The sequence below is a fragment of the Euprymna scolopes genome, chromosome 10 (genome assembly GCF_053919585.1).
Source record: "Euprymna scolopes isolate OS-2025 chromosome 10, ASM5391958v1, whole genome shotgun sequence".
In the NCBI taxonomy this organism is placed as follows: Eukaryota; Metazoa; Mollusca; class Cephalopoda; order Sepiida; family Sepiolidae; genus Euprymna; species Euprymna scolopes.
The window spans coordinates 32353812-32378934 of record NC_136491.1 but is presented as its reverse complement, the minus strand read 5'-3'; the positions used below and the strand labels follow the sequence as shown (position 1 = coordinate 32378934).

The following is a 25123-nucleotide window of genomic DNA, read 5'->3' as shown; positions in this document are numbered from 1 at the left end:
TGGTTTCCTCTTGAAGAGGCGAGCAGTGTCCGGAGTTGGTTTCCTCTTGAAGAGGCGAGCAGTGTCCGGAGTTGGTTTCCTCTTGAAGAGGCGAGCAGTGTCCGGAGTTGGTTTCCTCTTGAAGAGGCGAGCAGTGTCCGGAGTTGGTTTCCTCTTGAAGAGGCGAGCAGTGTCCGGAGTTGGTTTCCTCTTGAAGAGGCGAGCAGTGTCCGGAGTTAGTTGCCTCTCAGCAATTATTTTATTTAATTAATATTTGCCAAATAGAAAAAAAAATCAGCACAAAATCTGATGACAAATTTATATGAATGGTTAATTTGCCCTGTCATGGACAAAACTGATTGATAACTTTAGTAACCATTTTGGGAGCTAACCACTTCAATAAAACCTGTGTTAATGACATTGCTATATTAAAGGTTGAACAATGTTTTAATATCCACGAAACCCATGGCATAAGTACTAACGATGGCAAACAAGTAAGGATGACTGCTAAACCTTTCCTTTTCAACTTGTCTTCAGATCAGTACTTCAAAACTTGTTTTAATTCACCTTTAGCTCCTCCTCACATATGAGAAACTTGTTGGCATTAAGAATATTACAAATCTATACACATTTAATTTTACACAAAACTGTAGATTACTTAGGAAAATTACTTAGGAATAATGGAAAGTTAACAATTCCAGACATAAAAATCCGAAGAGGAATTTTTCAAGGCGATAGTCTATCTCCCTTATTATTTTGGCAATAGATCCACTAAGCAAATTACTAAGTAAAAGTGGGAGTACCTACAACCTGCGCCAGGGTCGCCAACAAGAACCAAATAAAAAAAAAGTCAGTCGCCTGCTCTTCATGGACGATCTCAAGCTGTATGCTGGTTCAGATGCCGAATTAAGTGAGCTATTACAAATGGTACATACCTTCTCTAAAGATATCGGTATAAAATTTTGTTTGGATAAATGTACCAAGTGCTCTATCAGAACTGGAAAGAAGATCCGCATAGAAAACATACAGCTTGATGAGGATACCGAGATCAGGAAAAATACAAATATCTTTGCATAGAAGAAAACGATGCAAGTCAGCATAGCAGAATGAGAGAACAAAAATAAGGAAAGAGTATGTGCGCCATGTCAGAAAAATTTTCAAAACAGAACTGACAAACAAAAACAATGACTGCCATCAACCAACTCGCTATGCCAGTGATGATGTATAGCTTTGGTATTGTTGACTGGCCACAGAAAGAAATTAACAGGCTAGGCACTAAAACAAGAAAAATGTTAACATTATTCCGAGTCATATACAGAAACCAGTGTCTGCCAAGAGGGACAGGAGGTATGGGTTTGTCAGAGATTAACAATCAACACTGAGCCACTATTGTGAGCACTGGGCAATGTCTAATAAGCTCCCAGAATCCAAACCTTAAAATGGTATATGAACATCAAGAAAAGAGAGCCAGTAGAACTACTTCCATCACAAAACTTGCCGAACATTTTGCACGAGACTGTCATACAAATGAGACAGAAACAGAAAGCAATCCCGCAATGGAAATAGCCCAAAAGAGTCGGCAAAAATACACTAAGACCTTCCATTGCAGAAAACTGGAAGAATGAGCTAACCAACAGCGTGCAAAGTATTTCCTGGATGAACTATCACAGGAATATATAGATAAAGAACGCTCTGTAGGTTTAATAAGGGATCTCTTCACTATGATCAAGAGAGAATGATAATAGCCGCTCAAGATCAATGCTTGATGACCAATGCTTTTAAAAAGATGAGTTGTCCTAGCAATAACAAGTGCAGGTTTTGCCACACAGAAGTAAACTGTGAGTCCCCTGACATCCAGTTGTAAAGTCCTGTTGGGGGGGGGGGCGGCTATTATAACAATGCGACACAATGGAGTATGTCAATATCTCCACTGGAAAATCTGTAAAAACCTGAATATCCAATGTAATAGCAAATCTTGGGAACATGTTTACCAGAAAGAATAATTGGAAATAAGTCACACACCATCCACTGACTACGAAATTCCTACAGTTACGTACCTTGAAACCGGAGATATTAAACATAGTCTAGTGACATGGGACAGGAAGGAGAAAGTTGCAACCCTAGTTGAAGTAAGTATCCCTAATGATACTGGCCTTAACAGAGCAGAAAGGGAGAAAATAACAAAATACCTAGAACTTATGTATGATATGAAAAGAAGCTGGAATCTTAAGAAGATATCAATCATACCAGTCACTAGAGGAACAACAGGGCTAATGAAAAATAATTTCAAAAACTATCTGGTGAATATAACCAGTGAACCAAGTGCAAAAGAAATACAAACAATAACACTTAAAGGGACGGTTAGAATCTGAAAAAGATCTCTCGGTTGGAGTACCTAAACTAATGGAAGAATGTTTGGCATCCGGTAGAATGCTTCACCCCAGGAAAAACAAAGTGATAAGAAAATTAAAACAACAAAGGAAAATCAACAAAGCAGGTTTTTTTTTTTTGCATATGTCTGCGGTTTTATCTGGTTGGCATGTGGCACCCCTGTTTCTATCAAGTCAGCATGGTACAAACAAGAGCTTGACATTTTAATCTTCATAAAGTGAAAGAGACCTTGAATATGTAAAAAATAATTTTTTTTTTATTTTTCCCCACTGTGCAGCCTGGGTCTTTTACAAATAAGGGTAAAGTTTTCTCTTGATGAATCGATTCTCTAGACGGTGAACTTTGGTCTAATTAATGCCTGGAATATTAATAAATTTTTTTTTTTCTTTAAATTAAAAATTTTTTTTGTTCTTTGAATTAAATTATTTCGAATTAAAAAAAATTTTTTTTTGATTTTAAACAAATATTTTTTTAATCAAAAAAATATATATTTTATGTTCTCCTTGTGTATGCTACTATATATAGCATAATCACATTGACACACCAGTTCTTGTTAGATCATTAAGAGCGATTGAGCTTGTTGTATTCTAAAATGGTGAGCATTTAAGAATACTAGGTGCTGTATGTAGAAGAGCCCTCTGCTTATCTTGATATTGTTTCCAGTTTTCATAGAGTTTTCCTTACCACTGGACTCAAAAATTGCCGATTCACAAGAGGTATGATTGCAGATTGTTCAACCTTTGTTGCACAATTTCTTGCGCAATCATTCTTCTGGAGTATCCATTATCTCTTTATTACTATTGAAGTAATATTTTTAGAATTAAAAATAATTTGCCAAATTCATAAGGTTATTACGTATGGTGCCCAGGATTTGGCTGCTGTATGGTCACTTTTATTCATATCTGATTGGTTAGTTTAATCACCTGACAAATATCTGATTGGTTAGTTTAATCACCTGACAAATATCTGATTGGTTAGTTTAATCACCTGACAAATATCTGATTGGTTAGTTTAATCACCTGACAAATATCTGATTGGTTAGTTTAATCACCTGACAAATATCTGATTGGTTAGTTTAATCACCTGACAAGGGATTTGAAGTTAAATTTCACTTATTGTTTAAATTTAAAGATACATAATATAAGGTCCTGCTAGATAGGAGCTTTAGGCCTCTCATTCTTGTGATAAGACCATGGGGTACTCCACTTGACGGCAAATGCCGACTCCAATGTTGTGTGCCATGAATTTCTTCTCTTTCATCTTCTTTTTTAGTTGTGTCATTGTCTTTAACGTGAGTTGGTGTGCACGGGTTCACAAAGTATAAAAAATAAAATAAAGCAAAACACAAAATAAACACAAACTCCAACACATTCTGCAAAATACCTATTACATTCTCTGTGTGTGTGACACCATTGATTCTCTACACGTTCTGTTGAGGTCATGTTCGTCAATTGACGTCAGCCTATCTTGATCACCTAAAGCACTCTTTATATGGTCCAAGTCATGACCTGCCTTCCACTGTGTCCGTCTTGCAATGGTTCTCAACTCAAAACTGTCTGTAAACCTTTCCCAACTGTCATAAACTGTCGCTCCTAAAAGTAACTTTAAAATATATTGACTGTTATTTTCCTATTAATTTCACACCCAGACTAACAATCCTATTTTAGCTTTCTTTTGCGTTCCTTTGTGAACAACTTTCTATACCTTTGTTCTGCTGATAAGTTTAATTCCTCTGTTATTTATTATATTTTTTGGTCACCCGATTTATCGGAGAGAGACCTATGTTTTCAGTGGCATCTGTGCTTCCGTGCATCTGTTAGTCTGGACGATTGCCAGATAACCATTCATTAGTTTTTCCTGAAATGTTGCCACAAATTGTATTTCATTATGTGCACAATAAAAAATTATTTTGCAAAAATTCCCGTTGTGTCCCCAGGGGCTCAAAAGAGGTAAAAAAATGTCCCAAAATGGCAAAAAATGACACATTTTGCCCCATAATTTTTGATCCATCCATTAGATTTTTCTGAAACTTGGCCAAAATGTGGCTCTTTATTTATATTTCTATACAAAAACTTTTTTTTTTTTATTCTTAATACTAGAATCACACTTCCTCTGAAAATACTCGGAAACCATTCTCATCCCATAGAAAATGGATATCTAAAGTAAAGATTAATAAAATCATTTTAAAAAATGAAAATGGCTGTTGTCTCCATCGACTATACAAGACTAAGATGTGGACAACATAATCCGCATTATCACTTTCTTTTCCTGTTCTTTTTTTTTTTTTTTTTTTACTTCACACAATTATGTTTTAAATTATGATCAGTCTTGACTTCTTTTGTTTTGACTGCAGCAATGAATTTCTGTTGGGTGAAACTGATTTGCAGTTAAATATTTCACTCTCTAAAAATAATTGCATTTTTAAACACTTTTATTTAATCCTGAGAGTCTTACTCCCACCTACCTACCAACAGAGTTCCAAATCTCACAATTGAATGTAAATTAGATTTTAAGAGCACATTTTCAAATGAGCACAAGGTCGCATATTTTGCATTTGACGTTTCTAGTTCAGTTTTTTTTTTTTTTTTTTTTTTTTTTTTAATGTCAAAAAGTTATAATTTACTAGCAGGGTTACTCAGCGTCACCCGGGATCCTAATTTCCATAAATTAAGTAGATTATATGGAAAACTATATGATCTACTTAATATTATAATTTGAAAATTTAAAGTTCGTTTTGAAACAAAATTAGAGTAAAAATACTTATGTCCCAAGTGAGGTTAGAACTTGCAACCTTTATAAGTGTGGTATTGATTGATCAACCAGACCAATTAGATGTTGACGTCACTAATGACATAAATGCAGTAACAGCGATTTCGGATTTAAATTTGTTTCTTCAGAAATTAGTCTATATATTCTTTTAGATCATAATGTGCTTTATTTTTTTATTTGTATCTCAATTTGTCAGTTATATTCCGTAAATAGCTAAAATAGGTCATTATTATTGAAAACTTTTTAAGAAATCTGGTTTTAAATTAGTCAATAAAACACTTAAAGTATAATTTACTAATTCACATCAAAAAATTGTCAGGTATTAAATTTGTTTTTAGTGACATGGATGACGGCAAGAGGACTTCTCAGTGTGAGGTAAAAGTTCCTCCTCATTCGTCTATTTATGATTATCAGAAATAAAATATCAGGATTAAATATTAAAATAGATCAGAAATACAATTTTTATTTTTATCATTTTATGACACAAACCAATATTTACCTTTTATATGACTGATGAAACCTTTATATATTTTGTATTGACAGAAACAAACAAACAGAAAACTGAATTACAAACTATTATATAAAAGGCGGTCGTCTGTTAGTATGTGTGTTTGTATGCCCAAATAAAACTTTAAATACAAGACGGACCATCAAGTTGGTATTGTCTGAAAGGGCGATATCTCTGAAGTATAATATCTAATATTCATTAAATCATTCTTTGTACTAGATATGTCGCATAATGCGGATGGAGGGGGGGGGGCTCAGGTATAATCGTACCTTTTATCACTGTTATCTGTTTTGTGCATGCGTAAGATGTTTTGACACTTGCGTTAAAATATGTTAATTTGCAACGTCTGGATGTCACTGGGATTTGGCCTAGTGGATTAGATCACAAACTGACGATGTTAAATTTTTACGTTCGATCGTAGCTTATGATCATTTTTTTTTTTTTTTTTAATCGCTTTTAAACTATAAGTAATCAACATACTTTTTAAATATTTTTTTTTGTATTATTGTTCTACTGAAATAAGCACCCACAAACTTAGTATTAAAAAGCTGTTGTAATGGATCAAATTTTCTTTTTTTTTTCTTTTTAAATGGGCGTTACTCCAGACAAAATTTATTCTTGGATCGGTAACTGATCTCAAGAAGTAAACACGTGTGTTCAAACACAGAGTCGCCACCCGGAGATTATCTTTTCTTTTTTTTTTTTTTTTGTATTACATAACATTTCATTTTTCATTTAGACAAAACTTTTTCAATGTTAGGCAAATCAAAAACACTGTTTAAAATTCGTAACCGTTAAAGCACGTTGGTCGGAATTAATTAGCCTCCGTGCTTCTACATTATTTGAACTGATCAGTTTGGTTCGCCACGTGTAACAGAACTTTGTAGCATTTACTTGCCTCCTCAAGAGGGCAGTTTAAGTTTTAAGAGATCAAGGGGTTAATCCTTCCTATAGCTAACACTTGATTCTGTTATGATTTAAATTTATATCCGAGGGCTCTTTTAAGAATAGATGCTGTTCCCTTTAGGGCTGCTATCTGTATTTCGTTGCAGCTTGGTCTTCCAGGAATTGCTTCTAAAGTGTTTCTGAAGATTCTTTTTTATTAAACCAGTTGCTCCTATCACAATCGGTGTAATGTTTGTTTCTTTCAGAGACTGTCGTTTTTAGATCACTTTTTAGATCCTGATATTTTGTTATCTTTTCCCATACAGCTCTATTAAGGCCAAAATCATTTGGGACTGTAACATCAATAATGAGCGCAGTTCTTTCGGGCTTGTTCCATATTACAATATCTGGTTTGATAGCCTTGTCTTTTATGTATCTGCCTGCCTGTATGTCTTTGTCATAGAACACGGTTGGAGACAGGAATGACTTTGCACAATTAAACAAAATTAAAAGATGATTTGCTTCAGTTAATTCGAAATTTAGATTTCGTTAAGATTTTTTGTTTGTTTTGTGTTTTATTCTCCACATGTAGCACACCCTTGTAGTATTTACTGGACTCCCTACGAGGACAGTTTGAAAAATTAAAAATAAACACAACTTTAGAAACCTTTTTTTTTTTTTTTTTTTTATCGGTGGTTGATTTAACTGTGGATTTATTTAAAGATGCGGTACTTGTACAGTTTAATCAAGGCATTAAAAAATGAAAAATATCGAAAAAAGGTTATATTGTACGTATCCGTTTTGGACTGAGGATCTCCGAAAAAAAAATTTCATTTAATTTGATCGAGTAGTTTTAATTTTACAGCAGAAAAACACGTTTTTATGAGAGCGCGTTGAAGTCAGCCATAATGAAATTTGTTGAACACGCCACGGGGAGATAATTCCATGTAAAGCGCCGATACTCCCTCCCCATCTTTATTACTAGCTTTTCTTCCTAAAAATTGAACCTTTTGCTCGGTATTATAACAAATTGTTTTTTCACTGTAAAATAAAAACTACTTGATGAGATTAAGTGAAATTTTTTTTCAGAGAACTTCATTCCATAACGAATACGTACAATATAACCTTTTTTTTTCGATATTTTCATTTTTTAATGTCTTGATTAAACTGTACAAGTACCAAAGATGCGATTACTATTAAATTCATGAATATTAGCTACGTAAATCACTTCTTTTTTCAAATCGTAACCGCTTAAAACTTAAAATATTTTTTTTACAATAAAATGTTAATATCCATTCTATGAGGGTCAACTCGGCCAGTTTTTGTTAGGTGTCCATTTCTTTCTGTTTTTTTTTTTTTTTTTTTAAAACAATGTCATGTATCAAAATTGCGGAGTCATTCTGAATTTCCGGAAATTAATGGTGATGGTGAAGAGGGAAGATAATCCTCCCAGGCATTATCTGCTCCTTTTTTTTTTTCTAATAATGATAATGTATCCATACCGGGTTGATGGGAGCATACTCTCAGAGATTACCAAAACCTTTTTTTGGGGTGGGTGAAGAGACCTACATGTGTATGTTTGTATAACCGCTACATACGGCTGGAACAAATCTCCGGCAGGTGTATTTTCATAGCAATCACCGTTTTCAATGCCCATGCATATGAAGAATGCGCAAACAGATAACATAGTGATGCGACCACCGCACACATAAAACAAAGGAACTATGTTATGTTTCCTCACATGTAAATACAGCAAACAGGTTGGAAAGTTCGAGAATATCTGTATATAAAGATTTGCTGTGGAAAATCAAACCAGTTTCTCTCCAGATTTCTCCGTCTAACATGTGTCGAAGAAACTGTCCTTGAGACATCCAATCACTCATCATCTACTTTACATGTGCTACAGACAAAAATTGAATCAGTTTTTTTTTTTCAACGCCCATCGTGGAAATGTTATATTCAGAGAGAGTTTTAAGAGTGAGTCTTAGAGGAGAGAGTTTCTTATTACAAGTGATGCTGTTGAGAGAGATGTTGTTGTAAGAGTTCTAGAGAGGGATGTTGTGAGAGAGATTGTTTGTTCCGTGTTCGTGTTATGACGATTCATATATATTAAAAATATGTTCATTCTTAGGTTAATAGATGTGTTGTTATGTGAAGCTCTTAGAGTGAGGAGATAGTGTTCAGTGTAGATATGAGATGTAGATTCACATTGTGGATATGAGATGTGTATGTTAAGACATTTTATAACACAGACATATAATAACAATTCACTTTACCTTTTTGTAAGAATCACAAACACAAAGATGAGCTTTATCAAAACACATGATGGGTTTATTTCTTCACGACCGGCCGTGGTTTTCTCATCAAGAATTCAAAGCTTCACATTTTAGTTTCAAAGTGACCGTCTCGCTTCCTAGACGTTCGAATTCCCAGACCCTCTCTGACTTTCTCACTGACTGTCTCTATTTTTATACTTACATGAAAAGGGGACAGCCCTTATCATGTAACAGAAAGTTACCACATTCAACGAGAATTTAAATCTTCTTTCTAAACAATTTTATTTCAAGCTACTATTCTCACGAGATGAACACCAACACACGCTTTCGCTTTCATGATTATGGACAGTTTTTTTTTTTTTTTTGTGATAAAATTTCAAAATAATAAAACATAAATATTAATATAAAAATATGAATATTTACAGAGATGTAAATAATGAAAAATAAAAAAATTTACAAAATTTATTCGATCATCAAATATTCAAAACATGAAATACATAAAAGAATCAATGGAATGAGGAAAAAATTCTGTAAGATAAGATTAAGGAAAAAATCTTTATTGTATTTATTTCGAACATTTGATGATCGAATAAATTTTTATTTTTCATCATTTAAATCCCTTTGTGTGTGTGTGTGTGTGTGTATATATATATATATATATATATATACGTTTTATTTTTTATTACTGTTTTTTTTCTGTTTAGTTACATTATTGTTTCAGCTACGCGACCGTTTTTTGGCTGTCATTTAACCTCCTCAGACTTTACAGAAATTTTCGTTTATGATGGCCAAAAAACGGTCGCGTAGCTGAAACAATAATGTAACTAAACAGAAAAAAACGGTAATAAAAAATAAAACGCATATTTGCTCTACAACAGTATTGAGCACTTTCTTCAGGTTTTTATTAATTACCATTTCTACTATATATATATATTAGTCGAGCAAGTAACTGCTCGACAAACAAAATGTTACTTGCAGACTACTATTGAGTAATCACGCCGTAGGTACTGCTTGAAAAAACCAAATATGTAATGAATTCTATTAGAATAGTATTAATAATAATCTCCATGTTCTTCTGTTTCATTTCAGATATTATTTTATATAATTTGATATAATATCGATTTAAAAAAAAAATCTTTTTTACAAAATCAATCCTTAAGAGTTTTCCATATATATATATATATATATATATATATATATATATATATATATATATATATATATATATATATATATATATATATATATAGTCTAAAGAAGCTTTGAGCGAAAAAAATGTCAAAATAAATAATGCAATTTAAATTCCTGTGGGTGGGGGGGACTAAACATAGAATTAGCTACATCTATATCTATATCTATATATAAGGCAAAAGTGACACGCGTGTTTTTGTATGTCCAAGAAAGGGTTTTTTCAGCAGGGGGGGGGTCTCAAGAGGGTTACTATTTTTTTTAGAACCTTTTATATACTCCCTAGATCATAATATCTACGATTTGCGAACGAACGTTGTCTCTACATTTATTTTCGTCGACTTTTATAAAATTCACGCTGTTCCATCCTTTCGCGTGTTTGTTCATCTTTTTCGTATAAGTAAAGCGAAATTAATCGAAGTGAAGTAGGCCATCTGGCTTTCCTGCCAGGAACATCTTGAAAGCAATTAGCTTTGATTAATGTTGGGAAAACCCTTCATATCAGACAATTGCTATTCATTTAAGAACTCCCCCCCCCTTTTTGGTGAGCTGATTTTTCCCAACATCGTGGAGAAACAAATATGGCGAGAAGCTGGCCTGGCCTTAAGCCAGACTTTCATTTCTGCGCCTGCGTGAACTTATTTCTGCAAGTCAACTTTTTAACCGTTAAATTTGAACGCTTTTCACTTCCTCTCACCTCGTAGGTAAGATCTCAGCTTTTCTTTAACTTTCTTTTCCGCCTTTGTATCATAGGTTCGAGCCTGCCTTCCCTACTAACACTTTTTTACCCCCCTCGCCAAACAAACACTCGGGCAACGCCGGGCACCCCTGCTAGTATATATATGGGTAATTCTATGTTAAATCACCCAGAAGTTTAAGTTTGACATGCATGTCTTCAGATTTTGTAACTTTAACCACAGATGGACATTATAAAAACTAAGAAATTCTGAAAATTCGATCTAATTTCAATGGGTTGCTGATTTAGAGCATTTTCTAGTTTGCATGAATTGCCTGAGATGTTTCCCGGGTGACATTTTAATAATTACATTGTCTTGAATATTTATTTTTTTATTTTGTTCAAGCTGGGGATGGGACAGCCTACCGAATGCCAGACATTCATCTGCTATCTCATATGTTCCATCCGAGAAATCTTTTTAAGATTCTAACCATCCCTTTTAAGTGCAATTGTTTGAATTTCTCTTGCACTTGGTTCACTGTTTATATTTACCAGGTAGTATTTGGAATTCTTTTTCATGGGTTCAATTGTTCCTATAATTACTTGAATGATTGAGATCTTCCTAAGATTCCAGTTTCTTTTTATGTTGAGCATTGGTATTTCATTATCTTTTCCCTCTCAGCTCTGTTTAACTTGGCATAATTGAAATCACTTCAGTTTCAAACATGATGTGACCCTGAAAATTCATTTTGGTAAGTTTTTTTGACACAAAAAATCCAAAAATGGCATCAGATTTGCCCCAAAATTAGCCCTTTTCAGGGAATCCCAACTCCCTATATTTGAGGGCTTTATACCAGACTTGCAGTGTACTCAAGGGGGAACATATAAAACAGAGTTGGTGGCATTTTCATCTCAAAATGTCAGGCCACATTCAACATGGAGATTGACAGATGTTTATAAAATCTCCATACACTTCAGGCGCTCACGTGCGAAGGTCAAGCCTGCTTTACAGACACCAGAATTTGTAAAACAAAATAACATTTCAGTCTTTGTTTTTAATATGTGTCTGTTTATCTCTTTGTCTTCTGTGTGATTTTATCAGATTTTGAAATTTTTTATATGTGCCCCAATATGGGGAAAAATGATGTGCCCGAGATGGTACTGTTGTTTTTTTTTTTTTATAGGGTGGGGGTGGGGTGGGGCATTGCAGACACTATGAATCAAAAATGGTAAAAAGTTCTTTTGTTCACTCACAGTGTCTGTTTAAAGTTAAATCTTTTTTTTTTTTCCCCCAAAGGTTCAGAAATACCCGATTTGGGAAACAACTAGTTTGGGTATATGAGATGATGTGAAGCATCACTGACTCGGAGCATCAGTTGCCGATGCTTTGTTTGGATTTTTAAAAGGCTTTTAAAAGGCAAAGCCACTGAAATGAAACACATGGTACGTCTCTGAAATATGTAGCACATGGTTTTTAAATAAATAATTTGTATTTTAGCTCTCACATTTGCGATTGAGCACTGTATTGATTTCTTTTCAACGCTTCCCAACACACACATATATAATCGCCATATATATTTTATTCGAACTTGTACTGTGAAGGAGGAAAAGAACGTGTAAAAAAAAAAAAAGTGGTGGTAGGCAGGCAGGCTCAAACTTGTGAAGGAGGAAAAGAACGTGTAAAAAAAAAAAGTGACGTGTTTGCAATTGCGCACATCACCAACCCGGAAGTGACGTAGGTTTAAATTAAGGCTAGACAATAAAAAAGGGAAGATGACTTTAAAAAATATCGGCAACAAAAAGTGACCCTCCCTGTAGAAAAGTGCTCAGTTGAGGGTGAAGGAATTGATGTTTTTGGCCAATTTTTCAATATTTGTTGTCCAAAGGGTCGAGCTTCCAAACAAGACTGAGATCGTGAAAATTCATCGCCTCTGTCAAAAGTTTTAGGCAGACATACATACATACATACATTTAAACAAACAGGTAAGATTTATATTATAGACTAGCGGGGAGTACTCGGCATTGCCCAGGTGTTTAGAGGTGTGTGTGCTCGGGTGCTCGCAAGAGTGAAGGGGAGGCAGTTTAGTAAGCCCTGCCCACTGGTGGTTAGAGCGTCTCACTGGTCAAGACTCGCATGCCACCTCCTCGTGGTACATCACGGTTTAACTGGGTACCTTGCGGCCCCAGGCTAAGTGTATGTGGGATCTCGGAGTAGTCTGGAGCCCCAGAGGTGTTGAGTGCATGGCCCTCCGGCGTGAGGACACGCCCTGGCTTACACCAATCCAGACCCCAGCTATGTGGTCAAATAGCAAAATGTCATCTCGGCAGCAGGAGTTGGCAGTCATGGTATGAGCGCAGCTGATATATTTTTCAACCACCGGTCTCCCATGGCGGATCACTGAGCGGATGAATCAAGAACGATCAACGGTCAGGGATCAACACCCAGTTAGCGGGTACTGCGGGGCAACCTACCACTGCTCCAGCTGTCGCACTCCTGTGCTCCGCTGGGGTCCGCAATGTTGGGTCCAGAGGTGGATGTTCTGTTCTGGGCATGCACTCATCCACTACTTCCCTGCCCCGGCGCTTGACGTTTCAGGCAACTACTATGGATATGTCAAGAATAAATTCTCAGCGACTGGCAATTCGGGAGCCCCCTGCAGTCGGGGGTGCTGTCGTTGCTCGGCAGGGCCCGCGTTCTAGGCAGGCGCGCCCCGGTCGACATCCTGCTACTGCCTCCCCACTTCACCTGGCCTGCTGGAATGTCCGCTCCCTTGGGGTGACTTCCTCTCTTGACAGTTTTCATCCTCGGAAGTCTGCTGTTATCGACCTGGAATTACTCCGGTTGGGGGTGGATGTCTCAGCACTAGGCGAGACATGGCTCACTGGAAATGGCTCCATACGTGAAGCTAACTTCACATTTTACTGGACTGGTTACCCTGACTTGGAGAGACCAAAACATGGAGTGGGTTTTGCCATCTGCAACAAGCTGCTCAGCTTTGTCGAAACTCCCGTCGCCATCTCTCCCAGATTAATGTCACTACAGCTACACACCACCTCTGGTCCAGTGTCCCTATTGTCTGCCTACGCCCCAACCCTCACCTCGCCGGATGACCAGAAAGATGCTTTCTATCTCCAGCTGAGTGAGACCCTCTCCAAAATCGACCGCGGTCACCGCATAATCATCCTGGGTGATCTCAACGCTCGAGTAGGCAGTAACACCAATGACTGGCCTGATGTCCTGGGTCCTCACGGAGTGGGCTCTATGAATGAAAATGGACAGCGTCTTCTGGAACTCTGTGCTACACACAGGCTGTGCATCCCATCAACCTTCTTTAAGGGCTCACCGTGGTCGAAGATGACATGGCAACACCCACGCTCTAAGCGCTGGCACCAGCTGGACCATGTGATCACTCAAAAGAAGCACCTCCAGGATATCATCCACTGCAGGACAATGCACTCTGCGGACTGTGACACAGACCACTCACTTGTGCGCTGTAAGCTTAAACTAAAGCCAAAGAAAATCCACCTGTCTTGCTCAAAACCACTTTCAACGCTCAATGTTCTTGCTACTAAGTCCAAGGAGAAATGCCAACATTTTCAAGCTTCAATACAATCCACCTTTGGCCAGTCTGCACCCCCTCAGGATGCTGCCTCTGCCTGGCTGCGGATTCGTGACACTGTTGGAGTTTGCGCACTCTCCAGTTTTGGTAGACGTACAGTAAAGCAGCCGGACTGGTTCAGACACCACGCGGACACACTCCATCAAGCACTAGCAGAAAAGCGAGCGGCAAGACTGGCTGTGATGCAGGACCCCTCTCCTCAAGCTACTAGCCTCTGGAAGCAGAGCCGCTCAAAAGTACAGCGCCTAACTCGAGAGGCTAAACACAACTATTGGAGTGACATCTCCAAGCGTGCTGAAGACTGCTCTGCCACCGGCAACACCGGTGGCATGTACCAAGCTCTGAAAGAGGCTCTAGGTCCTCCTGTGAAGAAATCATCTCCTTTGCGATCTCTGACCGGAGAACTACTCACCAATCCTGATGATCAGCTTGACCGTTGGGTGGAGCACTACAGCTCTCTGTATGCTCAACCTGTAGCAGCTAGTGAGGCTGCTATAATAGCTGCTGTTCACCAACTACCAGTCCTCCATGAGCTAGATTACGACATCACCATCGATGAAGTACACAATACCATCAAGCTACTGAGGAACAACAAAGCCCCCGGCGTGGATGGGCTACCTTCAGAAATCTTCAGATGCGGTGGTGACTCACTAACTGAGGAACTCCATCATCTCTTCTCAATCTGCTGGAATGAAGGTACTATTCCCGATGAACTTCGTAACGCCAACATAGTTACCCTGTATAAGAACAAAGGGTTTCGCTGCGACTGCAACAACTACCGTGGCATATCTCTACTTTCCCAGCCTGGAAAGATCTATGCCCGCTTAGTCCTGCCACGTCTCCAGATTATTGCCAACAGAATTCTTCCTGAGAGTCAATGTGGCTTTCGACCTGGCCGCTCTACCACTGACATGATCTTTTCTGTTCGTCAGATCCAGGAGAAATGCATTGAGCAAGGCCGTCCTCTCTATGCAGTTTTCGTTGACTTGACGAAGGCCTTTGATTATGTTAGCAGATCAGGGCTATTTCTAGTCCTCCGTCTACTGGGCTGCCCTCCCAAACTCCTGAAAACCATACAAGAATTTCACGATCAGATGAAGGCTACAGTACAGTTTGAGGGCTCTCGTTCTAAAGAGTTCCCCATCTCTTGTGGTGTCAAGCAAGGCTGCGTGTTAGCTCCTACTCTGTTCGGAATATATTTCTCAGCTGTTCTGCGCCGAGCCTTCCCAAACCCAACTGGAGTGCTCCTTCATACTCGCAGTACTGGAGGCCTATTCAACCTGGCCAGGCTACGCTCAAAAACTATGGTTAACCGCGTACAGATCCGTGAACTCCTGTACGCTGATGATGCTGCCTTCATCGCCAACTCGGAGGTTGAGCTTCAGGCAATGTGCTCCTCCTTTGCTTCTGCCTGCGAGGAGTTTGGTCTCAAAATCAGCCTAGGCAAGACGGTGGTCTTTGCCCAGCCTGCTGGGCTTTCACCCATAATAACCGTAAACAATCATGTACTGTCAAACGTCACCAAGTTCACTTACTTGGGTTCTACAGTTGATAACACCAACAGTCTTGATTGTGAACTGGACTCCCGCATTGGAAAGGCATCAACAACTTTCGGCAGGCTTAGTGAGAGAGTCTGGAAGAACAAGTCCCTCTCGCTACACCTAAAGATCAAGGTTTACGAGGCCTGCATCCTCAGCACTCTCCTGTATGGCAGTGAGACTTGGTGCACCTACCGCCGACACGAACACCGTCTGAACGCCTTCCACTTCCGATGCCTGCGCACAATTCTTGGATTCACATGGAAGGATCATGTACCAAACACAGCTATCCTCTCCACGACCAAGAGTACTGACATGTACACAGTGCTGCGCATCCGTCGCTTACGTTGGGCTGGCCACACCTGCCGCATGGACGACAGCCGGCTACCAAAAGCACTTCTCTTTGGAGAGATAGCTGATGCCCCTCGCTGTGCTGGCAGGCCACGCCTCCGCTACAAGGATGTCCTGAAACGTGACCTCCAGGTCTTCGGCATCCCTCACAACACTTGGGAAACCTCTGCCGGCAACCGAGCAAAGTGGCAAGCTGCTATAAGATCTGGTGCCAAAAGATCCTGCCAGCAATACACAGACTTCCTGAACTGTAGAAGACTGAAGCGCCTTGCCAATCGTCGTCCTCGACGTTAAGGGCCTATGATGTGCTCGGGTGGTAGGGGAGGGGGGTAATCAAAACATAAGAATAAGCGAAGTAAATATTTTTAAATATTAAATAAAAATGAAATATTATAGATAAAAAAAGGTAAAACTTAAAAAAATAGAAAATAAAACACAAAAAAAACTAACGTAAGGCAAACGAACGATGTTAAATGTAAAAATCGAAAAAAGAAAACAGAAAAACGAACGTTAAAACTTTAAAAAATCTGAAAAATAAAAACCAAGAAAAAAAAAACATGTGAAAAATGGCTTAAATAAGCCTGTTTCAATATTAAAATTTAAAACATCGGTGGGTACCCGGCGTTGCCCGGGTGTTTTTGGGTGTGTGTGGTCGATCGGGGGTGAGGGGTGTTAATGAAAACCTAAGAATAAGCAAAGTAAAAAAAACCCAGAAAAACGAACGTTATGTGAAAAATGGCTTAAATAACCCTGCTTCAATATTAAAATTTAAAAAATCGAAAAAAATAAAAAACAGAAGACATCTCACACCACGATTCAAACCCAAAACCTTTAGATAAGGAACCAGCGCTCTAACCAACTGACCTAAGACGATGTACACGAAATTAGGTCATTTTTTAAAATCTTTAAACTAAATCAGGTTACGACGTCGTATGACGCATGCGTAGAAGCGACTTCGTCATGAGAGGAAGGTTTTTGCTGACCCCTCCCTGTAGAAAAGTGCTGATTTCAGGGTGAAAAAATTAACGTTTTTGGCCATTTTTTCGATATTTGCCGGGCGAAGGATGGAGCTTTCATATGAGACCAAATTTGTGAATTTTTGTTCTGTCTGTCGAAAGTTTTTAGTAGACACACAAACATACATACATACATTTTCGCTTTTATATATATAGACTAGCAGGGCTACCCGGCGTTGCTCGGGACCGTATAAACAATGAAAAAACAAAAGCATATATTGAACATATGTTTGATTCTTAGGGGAGAGGAATCTTTCATCTCTATGTATTATTTGTTTTATCTACCCTAGGACTGGTATTGTTCATGTTTTATCCCTAGCATAGGTAATTTACAGCATGTATATGAAATTGTTTTACCTTAGGGAGAAGAGAACAGGTAATATACAACATAATGTGTCTATATTACATCCCTGGCAACGCCTAGAAACCAGCTAGAACATGTATTTCAGTCAATCTTTATTATATCCTAGGCTATGCCGGGAAACCAGCTAATCTCTTTTTAGTGACTTGACCACCAAAATACCTCCCTAAGTGTGTCCTTTCTTTTGAACTTATTAGATATAGGTATCTAGAAATGTGTGTGAAATTTTGTTGAATGCATTGTTCACTATGATTTTCTTATTGTTCTACACAATATCAACTGTAGCGAAATAACACAGTAAACTTAGTGTAGTGTTAGAATAAAGAGCAAAGGAAAAAATTAGAATCATATTCTGTAATTGCAAATCTAAATTTGCTAGCATGTACCAGTATTTGCCAGGTTGTGGAAATTTGGAACTTATAACATATGTAGTGGCCTTTTCCTAGATACCTATTGCTAAAAATTATACTTTCATTTTGTTAGAAAAATCTCTCTTCAGATGCCCTGCATCATTCAAAATAAAAACAAATATTTTTATAATTGTTTCAGTATATTGCTACACAATGTGAAAGTTTTTAACGTTTGTAAAAAAAATCATGAATGTGCTTATATTGCAAAAAAGAAAATATCAGTGCACAGTATTGAAAGTGTTTGAGATTCAAAAGTCTGTAACATTTCTACTAACTTCATAAGATGTCATGTGAGAAACTGAATTGAATATCAAGACATTATCTGAAGCGTTTTTATTTTGGTGTAACATATGTGTTTACAGTGAACCTTAACTTTTAATAAACAGATTGGTATGCAATGACATAGGCTAAGAATCTTTAAAATATATATAAATTGGAAAAATGTGTGAACAAATGAAAAAAAAATGATCCGCTCCACTTGATGACATCAAGCACAGTAATATTTTAGTGAAGAAAATATGAAATTGATGTTCAGTGATTAGTTTGGATGAATGAGAAAATGTAATTGTTTGATGCATAAAAATAACTCAGTTGTTGTATTTGATATTAAGCAGCAAAATATAGTGATTTGAATATTTGGGAAAACATCAAACCAGATTATGTAAAAAGAAAAAAAAAAGATGAAATTAGAAAATATATATTTTATGTTTATGAGTTCTGCCAATCAAAATTTTGTGGCAGAAATTGGGTGATTACCATGCAATTTTATTTTGGTAAAATTCTTAAATTATTAGAATGTTTATTATAATTTCTAATTAGTGACTTGTTATAATCAAAATCCGCCCTAAAGAGTGTCCTTTCTTTTATTAGGTATCAGAGTAGGTATCAAGATTTCTACTTCTATACAAATGTGATATTTCAGATCTGTACATAAAAAATTTGTTGAATATATAGGTTGAGAATTGTTCTGTGTCGCTCTCTTTCACACACACACGCATTCTCACTTTTATAGATATAATAGATAGATTACTCTAGATATATTTCCATATGTCTGAATACCCTATATACAAATTTTCAAATCTGTAGATAAAAAAATTTGTTGAGTATATAGGTTGAAAATTGTTCTCTCTCTCTCTCTCACACACACATTCTCAATTTTAGAGATATAATAGATAGATTATGCTAGATATATTTCCATATGTCTGAATACCCTATATACAAATTTTCTAATCTGTAGATCAAATATTTGTTGAATATATAGGTTGAAAATTGTTCTTACTCTCTCTCTCTCTCTCTCTGGCTACCTCACACACACACATTCTAACTTTTATAGATATAATAGATAGATTATGCTAGATATATTTCCATATGTGTGAATACCCTATATACAAATTTTCTAATTTGTAGATAAAAAATTTGTAGAGTGCATAGGTTGAGAATTGTTCTCTCTATCTCTCACACACACACATTCTAACTTTTAAAGATATAATAGATTATGCTAGATATATTTCGATATTTCTGAATACCCTATATATAAAAATTTGTTGAATGTATAGGTTGAGAACTGTTCTCTCTCTCTCTCTCTCTCTCTCTCTCTCTCTCTCTCTCTCTCTCTCTCTCTCTCGCTCACACACACACACATTCTCACTTTTATAGATATAATAGAAAGATTATCCTAGATATATTTCTATTTGTATGAATACTCTATATACAAATTTTAAAATCTGTAGATAAAGAATTTGTTGAGTATATGGGTTGAGAATTCTTCTCTCTCTCTCTCTCTCTCTCTCACACACACACACATTCTCACTTTTATAGATATAATAGATTATGCTAGATATATTTCCATATGTCTGAATACCCTATATACAAATTTTCAAATCTGTAGATAAAAAATTTGTTGAGTATATAGGTTGAGAATTGTTCTCTCTCTCTCTATCACACACATTCTCACTTTTATAGATATAATAGACAGATTATGCCAGATATATTGAAATATGTCTGAATGCCCAATATACAAATTTTGAAATCTGTAGATAAAAAATTTGTTGTATACATAGGTTGAGAATTGTCCTCTCTCTCACACACACACACATTCTCACTTTTATACATATAATAGATAGATTATGCTAGATATATTTCTATATTTCTGAACACCCTATATACAAATGTTCAAATCTGTGGATAAAAAATTTGTTGAATGTATAGGTTGAGAATTTTTATCTCTCTCTTTTTCTCTCTCTCTCTCTCTCTCGCTATCTCACACACACGCATTCTCACTTTTATAGATAAAATAGATAGATTATGCTAGATATATTTCCATATGTCTGAATACCCTATATACAAAGTTTCAAATCTGTAGATAAAAAATTTGTTGAATATATAGGTTTAGAATTGTTCTCTCTCTCTCTCTCACACACACATTCTAACTTTTGTAGTTATAATAGATAGATTATGCTAGATATATTTCCATATGTCTGAATACCCTATATACAAATTTTCTAAACTGTAGGTAAAAAATTTGTTGAGTATGTAGGTTAAGAATTGTTCTCTCTCTCTCTCTCACACACACACACACACAAGTTCTCACTTTTATAGATATAATAGATAGATTATGCTAGATATATTTCTATATGTCTGCCTACCCTATATACAAATTTCCAAATCTGTGACCAAAAATGTGTGGAATATATAGGTTGAGAATTGTTCTCTCTCTCTCTCTCTCACACACATATTCTCACTTTTATAGGTTATATAGGTTGAGAATTTTTTGCTCTTTCCATCACTCACATTCACACTTTTATAGATATAATACATAGATTATGCCAGATATATTTACATATGTCTGAATACCCAATATACACATTTTCAAATCTGTAGATAAAAAATTAGTTGAATATATAGGTTGAGAATTGTTCTCTCTCTCTCTCTTTCTCTCTCTCTCACACACACATTCTCACTTTTATAGATATAATAGATAGATTATGCTAGATATATTTCCATACGTCTGAATACCCTATATCCAAATTTTCTAATATGTAGATAAAAAATTTGTTGAATATATAGGGTGAGAATTTTCCTTCCTCTCTTTCTCTCTCTCTCTTTCTCACACACACACACGCTGAAAATTGTTCTCTCTCTCTCTCTGACTCTCTCTCTCTCTCTCTCACACACACACACATGGTCATTTTATAGATATAATAGATAGGTTATGCTAGATATATTTCTATATGTCTGAATACCCTATATACAAATTTTTAAATCTGTAGATAAAAAATTTGTTGAGTATATAGGTTGAGAATTGTTCTCTCTCTCTCTCTCTCACTCACTCACTCACTCACACACACACACACACACACACATTCTACCTTTTATAGATATAATAGATTATGCTAGATATATTTCCATATGTCTGAATACCCTGTATACAAATTTTCAGATCTGTACATAAAAATTAGTTGAATATATAGGTTGAGAATTGTTCTCTCTCTCTCTCTCTTCTCTCTCTCTCTTTCACACACATTCTCACTTTTCTAGATATAATAGATAGATTATGCTAGATATATTTCCATATGTCTGAATACCCTATATACAAATTTTCTAATCGGTAGATAAAAAATTTGTTGAATATATAGGGTGAGAATTGTACTTACTCTCTCTCTCTCTCTCTCTCACGCACACATTCTCACTTTTATGGATATAATAGATAGATTATGCTGGATATATTTCCATATGTCTGAATACCCTATATACAAATGGTCAAATCTGTAGATAACAAATTTATTGAATAGATAGGTTGAGAATTGTTCTCTCTCTCTCTCGCAACCTTACACACACAACCACACGCAAACATTCTGACTTTTATAGATATAATAGATCGATTATGCTAGATATATTTCCATATGTCTGAATACCCAATATACAAATTTTCAAATCTGTAGGTAAAAAATTTGTTGAATATATAGGTTGAGAATTGTTCTCTCTCTCTCACACACTCACATTCTCACTTTTATAGATATAATGTATAGATTATGCTAGATATATTTCTATATGTCTGAATACCCTATATACAAAGTTTAAAATCCGTAGATAAAAATACGTTGAGTATATAGGTTGAGAATTGTTCTCTCTCTCTCTTACGCACACACACACACACACACATTTTCACTTTTATAGATATAATAGATAGATTATGCTAGATATATTTCCATATGTCTGAATACCCTATATACAAACTTTCAAATCTGTAGATAAAAAATTTGTTGAGTATATAGGTTGAGAATTGTTCTCTCTCTCTCACACGAAACTGTGCACTCGGCTTCTTCCCCCCCTTCCCACCCCAAATGCTTGGGAAACTGTGCACTGTTTTTGTTGGTTTTCAAGCTGCCTCTTCCCCCCCCCACACACACACAGTTTAACAGTAGTAGGAGGTCAAGAGAAAGAGGGTGAGAGAGAGAGAAGAGTAAGTTGGTGAGAGAGAGAGAAAAGAGAAAGAGGGTGTTGGTTTTATATTTTTATTATCGTCTAATATTTTGAAAGCTGAATTTCTAATAAAATGTGCATCTATAGGAGATAATGCCTGGGAATGTGTTCCCCCCCCCCACAGTTTAACAGTGGTGTGACGTCAAGAGAAAGAGGGTGAGAGAGAGGGAAGAGTAAGTGGGTGAGAGAGAGAGAGAAAGAGAGAGAAAAAAAAGAAAGACGGTGTTGGTTTTGTGAAAAAAGTTGTTATTTACAATTGTTCGCATTCTTGGCCTTTTGGTCAAGATCAAAGTGTAGTATCTGTTCTTCAGATGCTGCACTTCTATTTCTTGTTCTCTTTCGGTGGAGGAGAAATCCTCCACGACTGAGACAATTTTTATTTTTGTACCTTTTCTCCACGTTAAAAAACGACCCTGGTGTCTAACTCTGTCCCGTGGGGAGGCATAGTAAATAGGTACAATTGTTCGCCATTAGTGGATGTTGACGTCACGTCACGTGACATGACTAAGCGTTTTTTTTTTTTTAGTATGAATAACATTTTTTGTTTTAATTATAAAGTCTACACTTAATTTTATAGAAAATGATGTATATATAATAGAAAAAAAAAATTACTGGTTTTGTTGGATTCAAGTGGATCCCCCCCTCCAGTTTAAGAGATAGCAGGTCACGTGGTAATATACAAAATGGCTAGCGTAAATATAAAGATCGGTTTTTTTATCGACGAATATTTTGAAAGCTGAATTTTTTTTTATTCCTGTACATTTTTTCCTGATATTTTTCGTTAAAACTCTTGTATAAATACTATTTTTAACCAGTTAAATACGCTGGAGACATTGTCATGGAGTTTAATAATCTCTAGAACAAAGCAGAAGAGAAATTACAAAAGTATCGGTAAAACAAAGTGTTTGTTTACATTTGTTCGCCATTACTGGATGTTGACGTCACGTCACGTGACATGACTAAGCGTTTTTGGATTATGTAATATTAACATTAAAATGACAGGTTTTTTGGGGGGCCCCCCTAGGAGAGAAATGATCAGTTCACCCCCTTTTAATGGTCCGTTTGGTGTGGAATTTCGATATTTGTCATGCGGGTGATCAAGGTTCAATATGATACATAATTTGTCAACTTTGGTTGTGTCTGTCAAAAGTTTGAGCTGACGTCACGTCACGTGACACGTATTGAATAACGTTAAAATGACAGGTTTTTTGGGGGGCCCCCCTAGGAGAAAAACGATCAGTTGACCCCTTTCTACTGGTCCGTTTGACGTGAAATTTCGATATTTGTCATCCGGGTGATCAAGGTGCAATATGATACCAAATTTGTCAACTCTGGTTCCGTCTTTCAAAAGTTTTAGCGTTACAAACAAACATACATACATACATACATACATACATACATACATACACACCGATTTTTGCCTTTTATATATATAGAAGATAGAAGATTACTGGCAAATATTATTTTAGGTATTTCTTTCTTTTTTTTTTTTTAAATGCAGTGTCCAAAATAAAGTTTGATGAGGTAAAAGATATTGTAAAATTAAGTGAAGGGTTTGACAAGTGTTAAAAACTAAAAACAATATTAAGATACACAGATATGTCAGAAATGAAAATATTAAAAATCATTTTTTATTTTCAATAGAAATGACAGGTTGGAAAACCTTGGACTTTGAAAAAGTGTGTCAGGTCAATCAAGTGCACGTGTGACCTGGGGACTTTAGGATGGTAAATAAATAAACAAAAATAAAAAAAAAATGGTTGCCTAAAGCAATGATCACAGCACTAGCCATTGGCTGGTCAAGTCTGACCAATCAATGAAAACCTTCGTGCTTATCTCGCAGTGTTTTATTTTATAAACTTATTGTTGCACTAACGTCTTTCAATAAATTTTGTTGTTGTATAATTATGTGTTTTTCTGTTTTCTTGTTGCCAAATTCTTTTGACGACTTCTACCCTTTGGCTTATTTCCAACCTTCTTTTGTTGACTTATCGAAAAAAAAAAAACAAAAATGTTGGTGCTTATTTCCAATATAAACAAGCACCAACATTTTTGAGTTTTCATGAAAAATGATGGTTATTGGACTATATACAATGTTAGCTTTGTTATTTAAATGGTGAGATAAAATATTTTTATTTACACATTCAAAATGCAAATGTAAAAATCCTAAACAAAACCAACATCTGCTCAATCATGTTGGTTGCTTACTGGATTTTATCCATCATCGTTTAGTGATTCTATGCTAAAATCATACATATCTTGTATAGGATAGATTTTTAGATTAATTTGCTTAGGTTTTGTATAGGAATAATCTGTAAGCAATATTTTCTATTCAATCCATAGATGATGCTTGCCAGGTACTACAATTCCAGTGAAGATCAACTTACGAGTAGTGATAACTTGTGGGCGTTTCACATTCCACAAAGTTAAAAACTTTTGGCCCCACAACTAAATGCAATTTAAGTACATGGCCAGACAGAGAATGTGTTTGAATAAAAAAGGGTAAAATTGCATAGCAAGAATTTAGAATAATAAAGAATATGTTAAAAAGTTAATTCAAATACTTACTCATTTTGGCTTCTTTTGTTGACTTATCAAAAAAAAAACCCCCAAAACATGGTGCATGAAGACAGTTTAAAGAGTCGAAAAATATATGGTAGTCACAAAATCTCG

The 25123-nt window shown here is 36.0% G+C and overlaps 1 protein-coding gene and 1 pseudogene across 5 annotated transcripts in view; both read left to right on the top strand.

Moving 5' to 3' along the window:
* Positions 1–25123, top strand: part of LOC145285919 (SEC14-like protein 5) — a 211158-nt gene that overhangs the window by 17566 nt on the left and 168469 nt on the right. The gene's annotated exons all lie outside the window — the stretch shown is intronic.
* Positions 22710–22843, top strand: LOC145286717 (U2 spliceosomal RNA; annotated as a pseudogene).